Source organism: Sinocyclocheilus rhinocerous, unplaced genomic scaffold (genome assembly GCF_001515625.1).
Source record: "Sinocyclocheilus rhinocerous isolate Xijiao unplaced genomic scaffold, SAMN03320098_v1.1 scaffold1112, whole genome shotgun sequence".
Lineage (NCBI taxonomy): Eukaryota > Metazoa > Chordata > Actinopteri > Cypriniformes > Cyprinidae > Sinocyclocheilus > Sinocyclocheilus rhinocerous.
This window is the reverse complement of record NW_015657961.1, coordinates 1,685,387-1,693,808: the sequence shown is the minus strand read 5'-3', so window position 1 is coordinate 1,693,808 and position 8,422 is coordinate 1,685,387. Positions and strand designations below refer to the sequence as shown.

The following is an 8,422-nucleotide window of genomic DNA, read 5'->3' as shown; positions in this document are numbered from 1 at the left end:
TCTGTGTGTGACTTCAGCATATTACCACACACTATTTAAAGATTACATAAACCCGATTAAAATAATCTCAAGATATTTATGAAAAAACTTGATAAAGTTCATTAATAAACACACACAATAAAAGCACTAATGCTTTAATTAGAAAATAACTCATTTTCTAAAAGCAAGCTATTTATTACTTTTCTTTCTTTGAAATCAAATAACTCTGACTTCATGATGCATTGCTGCATTAACAGGAAGGTATAGTAACGAACGTAAACCAAGTTCAAAGTGCCCAACCAAAGGGAACGCTAATCACTATAATGGTGCATAAAAAAAACACATTTTAAGAAAATCAACATCAATTTATGAAGTTAGCTTATGTGATGTTCTCTCAAATATTTCAGTTGTATTGAGAATTCAACATTCAAGATGACTTTGGGAAACGAGTGAATGCAACTAGTGAAAGATAACTGCAGACATTGAGGAAATTTGTGAAAAGTCTGTTAAGACGATTTTTCTTTTCTTCTTCTTCTGTTGTTATGTTGCACATTAGCAACATATTAATGCACTGCTGCCTCTCACTGGTTTATTAATGTCATTGGTTCCTGTGTGGCTACTTGAATATTTTAAGTAAGTGTCACTCAAAACAAGATAACTGCAGACATGGAGGAAATGGGTGAAAAGTTTATTAAGACTCTTTTTCTTTTCTTCTTCTTCCTGCTGCCTCTCACTGGTTTATTAATATCATTGGTTCCTTTGTGTCTACTTGAATATTTTAAGTAAGTGTCACTCAAAACAGTAAGTAAATTGTTTTATTTGCCTTGAAAGTAGCTGTAACTTAATAAAACCTAGTAAGTATAACAACTAAGTAAAGACAACTAATTAAATCTAAGTAAGGTAAACTATTGGATTTTACAGTGATATAGTCTCTAAATTGATCATGCATAAAAATAGTTTTAGATGGAGTACAGAATATCCTAGTGAATGTCAAATTCGTCAAGTATTTCACGTAGACTACAAGTTTACATGGTACTTCAGAAAATACCTTAGTTTTACCATTGCATATGTCAAAAAGTGTAGTACCTTGGTGTTTTAGTTAGTGTAGACAGCATCTGAGTCAGCTGTAAGCGCCTATGATGCCCAGAAATGCTGTCTAGGTAGGAAGTGCACTTGGTTTTGATTAAAAGAGGATTTTTAGGGCATTAAGTTGAGCTCTGTCGGGGAAACAGCCGTGAGGTGGACGCGGGTCACCGACTCGGATGTTTATGGATTATTATTTTTTCTGCATTAAATGCAAATCACGTGAGATGAATGTGCAATGACAGTGTCCCGACACCGAGCCGTCTCGCGCAGTTCTAGAGGAACGGACACGCGCTCACATTCCTTCATGTAGCCTAATCGAGCACTTCATCGCGTTTTTACTGTGTTTTCTTTCTTTTTGGTTTGGTTTGGTTTATTTCATAGCAATGGCTTGGCCGTGCATCAGCAGAGTCTGCTGCTTGGCTCGGTTCTGGAACCAGTTCGATAAATCGGATTTGTCGGTTCCGCTAACGATTCAGAACTACTCTGACATCGGGGAGCGGCCCACCTTCCTGGGTACAGGTGCTGACGAGCCCCCGCCGGAGACCAGCTACCAGGCCGCCTTCAGCCCGGACTCACACAGACACATGGACGCCGGCGTACCAGAGACCAGCACACGCGCACAGACAGAGAGAGCACACTCACACAGGACAGAGATAAGCATGAAACCAGAGGTGAGTGAGACGACAGATCAGAGATCGTTTCATAGTAGTGAAAGCATATGCATGAATTATTCATGTTGAGCCTTTTGAAGTGGGTTTACCTTTCTAGCTAGATGAACTTTTTGGGCAATTGAAGAGTTGAAGTCGTATTTAACCCAGAATAGGTAAGCAGAAATATTGATTTGCATAACCTTTTAGGTTAATCTGTGAAATCAAGCGTAATATGCAGTTAAATCACGCTGGTTATTTAACACTGATCCCTTTCTGGGACAAATGCAAGCTTTAGGTCTGGTAAAAGTTGTGCTCTCTGTATCGACTAGCGCTGATTCATTGAGGTTATGAAATCAGTGACCCGCTCCTGTGCCTCATTACGTCAATCTAGTCTGCGCCTGTCCTCTCAATAATAATCAAAACTAACTGTGAAACTGGTGCTGAATCTTTTGCCCGTCAGTCAGTGAAGTATGCACTAATTGGGATTCATTTAGTCCTAATTACTCTCTTGGTAACCCATGCATGATGTCAAACCTCATGCTTGACCAGTGAGGAGAGAAACAGACAGCTGAAACACACAATGCCAGCAGTCTGAGGCAGAATTGGCAAGAAATTTGTGCCTCTGGTGTCAGGCTTAAATGCCTCTGTTATTGAGTTGTAACTTTTCTTTTCATAACCTATGTGCTGATCCACTTGTCAGATAGATCCACTAGTCTGGTGTTTTCTGATGATGATTGAACAAGTCTGAAATCCCGCTATAACAAAGATGCCAAAACCAGGGACCGCGGGACAACCATTGATTTTTTTTATTTTTATTATTATTATTTATTTTTGCATTGAAAAATGCCCCCCCAATTTTTTTTTTATCAATTATAATAATAATAATAATAATAAAAAAATATATATATATATATATATATGTGTGTGTGTGTATGTTTAAAAATGTTTACAATGTAATTTATTTTAATATAATATGTTTGGATATAATGCATTTTACTTTTGGCCCATGACCCTCAAGCAAGTTTGATTTTTGGCCCTTCATATTAAAAAATTTCGGCACCTCTGCTCTATGAATAAAAAGGTTTTTAACAGATACAATTGATAACGCTGAACATGCAACTTTTGGCATACTATGTAGTGGAGAAGCAAGCATGTGCTCTCATTCAAATCATATCAAAAGGACTATTTTTCTACTAAATTATTTTTAAAGCGATAGTTCTCCCAAAAATGAAAATAACCCCATGATTTGCTCACCCTCCAGCCATCCTAGGTGTATATGACTTTCTTCTTTCAGATGAATACAATCGGAGTTATACTAAAAAAATGTCCTGGCTCCTCCAAGCTTTATACTGGCAGTGAATGGGGGTCGAGATTTTGAAGCCCAAAAAAGTGCATCCATCCATCATAAAAAGTTCTCCACACGGCTCTGGGGGGTTAATAAAGGCCTTCTGAAGTGAATCAATGCATTTGTGAAAGAAAAATATCCATAAAACTTTATAAACTGTAATCTCTAGCTTCCGATAACTGTCGTACACGCATTCACGAGAGAGTGGCGTTCCAGCGGATGACGTAGGCATAGCGCAAGTCATCAGTCTATATCTGTGAGGCTGATTTTGTGGGTTTATATTTTGTGTGTGTGTAAGTGTAAGTGTGCTGGATAGAGTCTAGTACACTGGAGACTTGCGTGACTAAGCCAGCTGGCATTATTTTGGCCGTCTAAAGGTTTAACTCACACATAACCCATCCTGCCCTCCTGATCTCCCTCTAGCTGATGCTTTGAATTTAACTGTAAAACACAGACTGACTGTCCACTATTCTTAAACACTTGTTTGAGAGATAAAACCAGCTGATCGTTCTTAATTCTTCAAGTGGTCTTTTTCATTTGACCTTTTTTTTTGTATAGTTCATCAGTTCATTACAAGCTCAGTGAAACCAGGAAAACATAAGCATACACTGTTTGCTATTGGAAATTATAGAGTAACAACAGACAACTTCAATCAGCTCAGATCATTTATTAGAGCAGAGTTCAAAAATCAAACTTGTTTGAGGGCCGTGGGCCTAAAGTAAATGTTGCATTATATCCAACTGTATTGTATTAAAATGTATTACTATTAAATTTAAAAAAATAATAATATTAATTCATTAATAATTTCATAAATTTTTATAACTTTTTTAAAATTATTATTACTTTGCTGATGAACTGATGAGTTGGATCAGTGTTAGATAAGACAATCCCAAATGAGCAGGGTTCCAGGAGCAGGACTGAGAAAATAAACACTGAAGAAAAACAAACGTTATTCAAAAATTTTGGGTTGGTAAGATTTAGTTAATGTTCGAGAGAAGTCTCCTATGCTCACTAATGGTGCATTTATTTAATAAAAAATGTAGTCAAAATTGTAATACTGTGAAATATGATTAAAAATGAAAGCGATAGTTCTCCCAAAAATGAAAATAACCCCATGATTTGCTCACCCTCCAGCCATCCTAGGTGTATATGACTTTCTTCTTTCAGATGAATACAATCGGAGTTATACTAAAAAAATGTCCTGGCTCCTCCAAGCTTTATACTGGCAGTGAATGGGGGTCGAGATTTTGAAGCCCAAAAAAGTGCATCCATCCATCATAAAAAGTTCTCCACACGGCTCTGGGGGGTTAATAAAGGCCTTCTGAAGTGAATCAATGCATTTGTGAAAGAAAAATATCCATAAAACTTTATAAACTGTAATCTCTAGCTTCCGATAACTGTCGTACACGCATTCACGAGAGAGTGGCGTTCCAGCGGATGACGTAGGCATAGCGCAAGTCATCAGTCTATATCTGTGAGGCTGATTTTGTGGGTTTATATTTTGTGTGTGTGTAAGTGTAAGTGTGCTGGATAGAGTCTAGTACACTGGAGACTTGCGTGACTAAGCCAGCTGGCATTATTTTGGCCGTCTAAAGGTTTAACTCACACATAACCCATCCTGCCCTCCTGATCTCCCTCTAGCTGATGCTTTGAATTTAACTGTAAAACACAGACTGACTGTCCACTATTCTTAAACACTTGTTTGAGAGATAAAACCAGCTGATCGTTCTTAATTCTTCAAGTGGTCTTTTTCATTTGACCTTTTTTTTTGTATAGTTCATCAGTTCATTACAAGCTCAGTGAAACCAGGAAAACATAAGCATACACTGTTTGCTATTGGAAATTATAGAGTAACAACAGACAACTTCAATCAGCTCAGATCATTTATTAGAGCAGAGTTCAAAAATCAAACTTGTTTGAGGGCCGTGGGCCTAAAGTAAATGTTGCATTATATCCAACTGTATTGTATTAAAATGTATTACTATTAAATTTAAAAAAATAATAATATTAATTCATTAATAATTTCATAAATTTTTATAACTTTTTTAAAATTATTATTACTTTGCTGATGAACTGATGAGTTGGATCAGTGTTAGATAAGACAATCCCAAATGAGCAGGGTTCCAGGAGCAGGACTGAGAAACACAATTACAGAGATCAAACCTGCACAGGTTTCGCAGTGAATAAATCCCAGGGTTTCATAAGTTATAATGTGATCTTAAATGACAGTTACAACATCTTATATAAGCTTTCAAGTTGCTCCCCAGACAGTTTCCCATACATCAGTGCTCTGTCCCTGCTGATGGTCAGCAGCTTATGATAAATGACAGACAGAGACCAACGAGGCCATGTCCAGAATGGAATATTACTGTACTGTAAAAACTGCATAAGATATTCCATACAATATATCGTTTTAATGAAGAAAAAAAAAATTATGTGGAAAATAATGTTTTTTTTTACCTTTAAACTGCATAAACACATTTCATTACACCAAATACACAAAATAATGTTCTTTTTAGCAGCATCATATGACCCCTTTAATATATTTTAAAATGTAATTTATTCCTGTGATGCAAAGCTGAATTTTCAGCATCATTACTCCAGTCTTCAGTGTCACATGATCCAATATACTTTGCTGCTCAAGGAACATTTATTTTTATCAATGCTGAAAACAGGTGTGCTGCTTCATATGTTTGTGGAAGCTGCAAAACATTTTTTTTTCACCAGATTCTTTGATGAATAGAAAGTTCAAAAGAACAGTATTTATTTTAAATAGAAATATCTTGTAATATAAATATCTTTACGGTCACTTTTGATCAATTTAATGCACCTTTGTTGATTATAAGTATTAACAATTACTGACTCCTAATTTTGAATGGTAGTGTATATACTAATACTCAGCAAAAGGCTTTAAAAAAAAATGTAACACCCACTTGTCATTTCAGAAATAAGTCATTCATGTTTGATGTTTTGGCGGTTTCCAAGGCCAAATTTGCATATTATAAAGCGTTTCCAGCTTTAGTATGTTAGAATGCTATTCTGAAGACCTGAGGTATGAACACTGTCTGCTTCTGCTGTTAGTGAGGCTGAGGCTGTCAAGTTCTTATTCTAGAAACACTAAACAGTGTGAGAGAAAAAGATTTAGTAGATGATAAATCTCATTTTCACTCCAGCGCTTGGCTTCTCAAATAGCGAGCTCTTGTTTTTTTTACCCCTACAGTAAGGATTAGATGTCTTCTAGCCAGGAGAAGGAGACAGTCTGAGAGAGAGAGAGAGAGACAGAAAAAGAGACAAAGAACAAAGACGGATGGAGGCAAAGTGGCTGGAGATTATATACTATAATATGAGACTTGGATAAGTACATCCCAAATCATAGTAATTTGAAAATAGTACGCTAAATGGATACCGTTTCCAGTGGGTTTTTTGAAGTCTCAGTGGGGTTTTGAAGTTTGAAGTCTCACAGAAGACGTCAAGAGTGTCCATGACCTGATGCTTCTTTTTCAACTTACATTTTAGATGAGAACTGTGAATGGATTTCTATTTCAAATAAATACTGTTCTTTTGAACTTTCTATTCATCAAAGAATCTGGTGGGAAAAAAAAATGTTTCACAGCTCCCACAAACATATTAAGCAGCACAACTGTTTTCAGCATTGATAAAAAAATAAATGTTTCTTGAGCAGTAAATCAGCATTTTCTGAAGGATCATGTGACACTGAAGACTGGAGGAATGATGCTTAAAATTCAGCTTTGCCATCTAGGAATAAATTACATTTGAATATATATTCAAACAGAAAAATTGAAATAATATTTCACAATATTTGTTTTTTTTACCATATTTATAATCAAATAAATGCAGCCTTAGGGAACATAAGAAACTCGCAAAAACATTAAAAAAAATTAACCAACCCCAAATTTGATTGGTGTGTACATTTATTTTATACATTTATATTTATTTTAAAATACTTTTGACAAAAGTCATTGATGATTTTAACAGAAATATGTTTTCTGAGACAGGAGCAGAAGACTAAGCTGTCTCCAAACCCATCTGCCGTCTTTCAAAGCAAATCCAGGATCTTCAACATATGATCCATCAACGCTCCCCATATAAAGAGCCACATTCACGTCTGATTCAGCCTTTCACTAGAAGAGGAGACTATTTTAAAAATGAATTGTCGAGAGACACCTGAATATTGAGAAACTGAAGTAATTCTGAGAGACTAGGATCGTCAGAGGAGAAGAATACCAGAGGATGAATAGAGACGGGTTCAGTGCAAGAGCTTGTGAAAAGCAAAATCAGTCAAATGGAATTCTCTAAATCATTCCACTGAGGAAACTACAGAACCAGAGGAATTTTTGCTGGAAATTTACACAATGTAAAATCTATGCAAGAGAATGTATGCTTCAAATGTCAACCATCTACTAGAAGGATGTGTTTGTAATACACTTCAGATTTAAGAGTGATAGAAAGAGTGTGTGACTGGGAAAGTTTTCGGGCCTCAATTTCTGCTGAGCTTACCCTGTCCCAGCTGAATGAATATCTGCATGTTTCCTAATAGTTTTATGAATTGACTGAATATGCAACATGTTTAAAAACGAACAAAATGTAATCTGGTATCTTGGTGTGTTTATCCTGTACAAGCTTAGTTAATTATATGATTTTGTATATAGTGATGTTGGTCTGCCAGTATTGATCTGTTAATGTCTGCCTGAGGATGCCGGGTGCTTCTAATCACCATTTTCATGCTCCAGACCCCGCTAGCCATTTATGAAACCCATATAAAGACTAAAATATTATGAATCTTTCACTGTTACTGAATTGGGGGCTGTGCAAGTATTTTGTAAATTCAGCTTAGAGATAAATGGGGAAAATCCTTAGGACAAACTGTTTCAATAAAAATTACATTCTTTAAATTTGCTTCCACATTATTTGACTAAGAGCTGATTAATCATTCTAAACATCTTACAAATAATTGTAATTTTAAAAATTTACATTGCCTTGTAAGTTACCTTACAAAAAAAGCAAAAAAACATTTGTGGATAATTTTGGAAAAATTCACTCAAAAACTGAGATGCACAAGTTCGAGCAGGAAAAAAAAACACTGTGCTAATTGAAAGAAAACAAGTTAATAAAAAAAATGAATCCAATCTTTGGTAATAGTATAGCATAACAAAAAAAAAAATTGTAAACAATTTTTGGTAGGCCGGTAAAAAAAAACAAAAAAACAAAACAAAAAGGAAACCTATTTCTGAGCCCTCGAAAGCCCCCTGAGCCCTATCTTGTTATTGTTTTGCTATGTGACATTTTAATTGTACTGCCAGTTGCAAAAAGAATAGAACAAATCAGGACAGCTGGATCCATC

At 35.7% G+C, this 8,422-nt stretch overlaps 1 pseudogene; it reads left to right on the top strand.

Annotated features, from left to right (window-relative positions):
* Positions 1-1,141: 1,141 nt before the first annotated feature.
* On the top strand, positions 1,142-7,175 carry LOC107721706 (MAP6 domain-containing protein 1-like; annotated as a pseudogene).
* Positions 7,176-8,422: the final 1,247 nt, after the last annotated feature.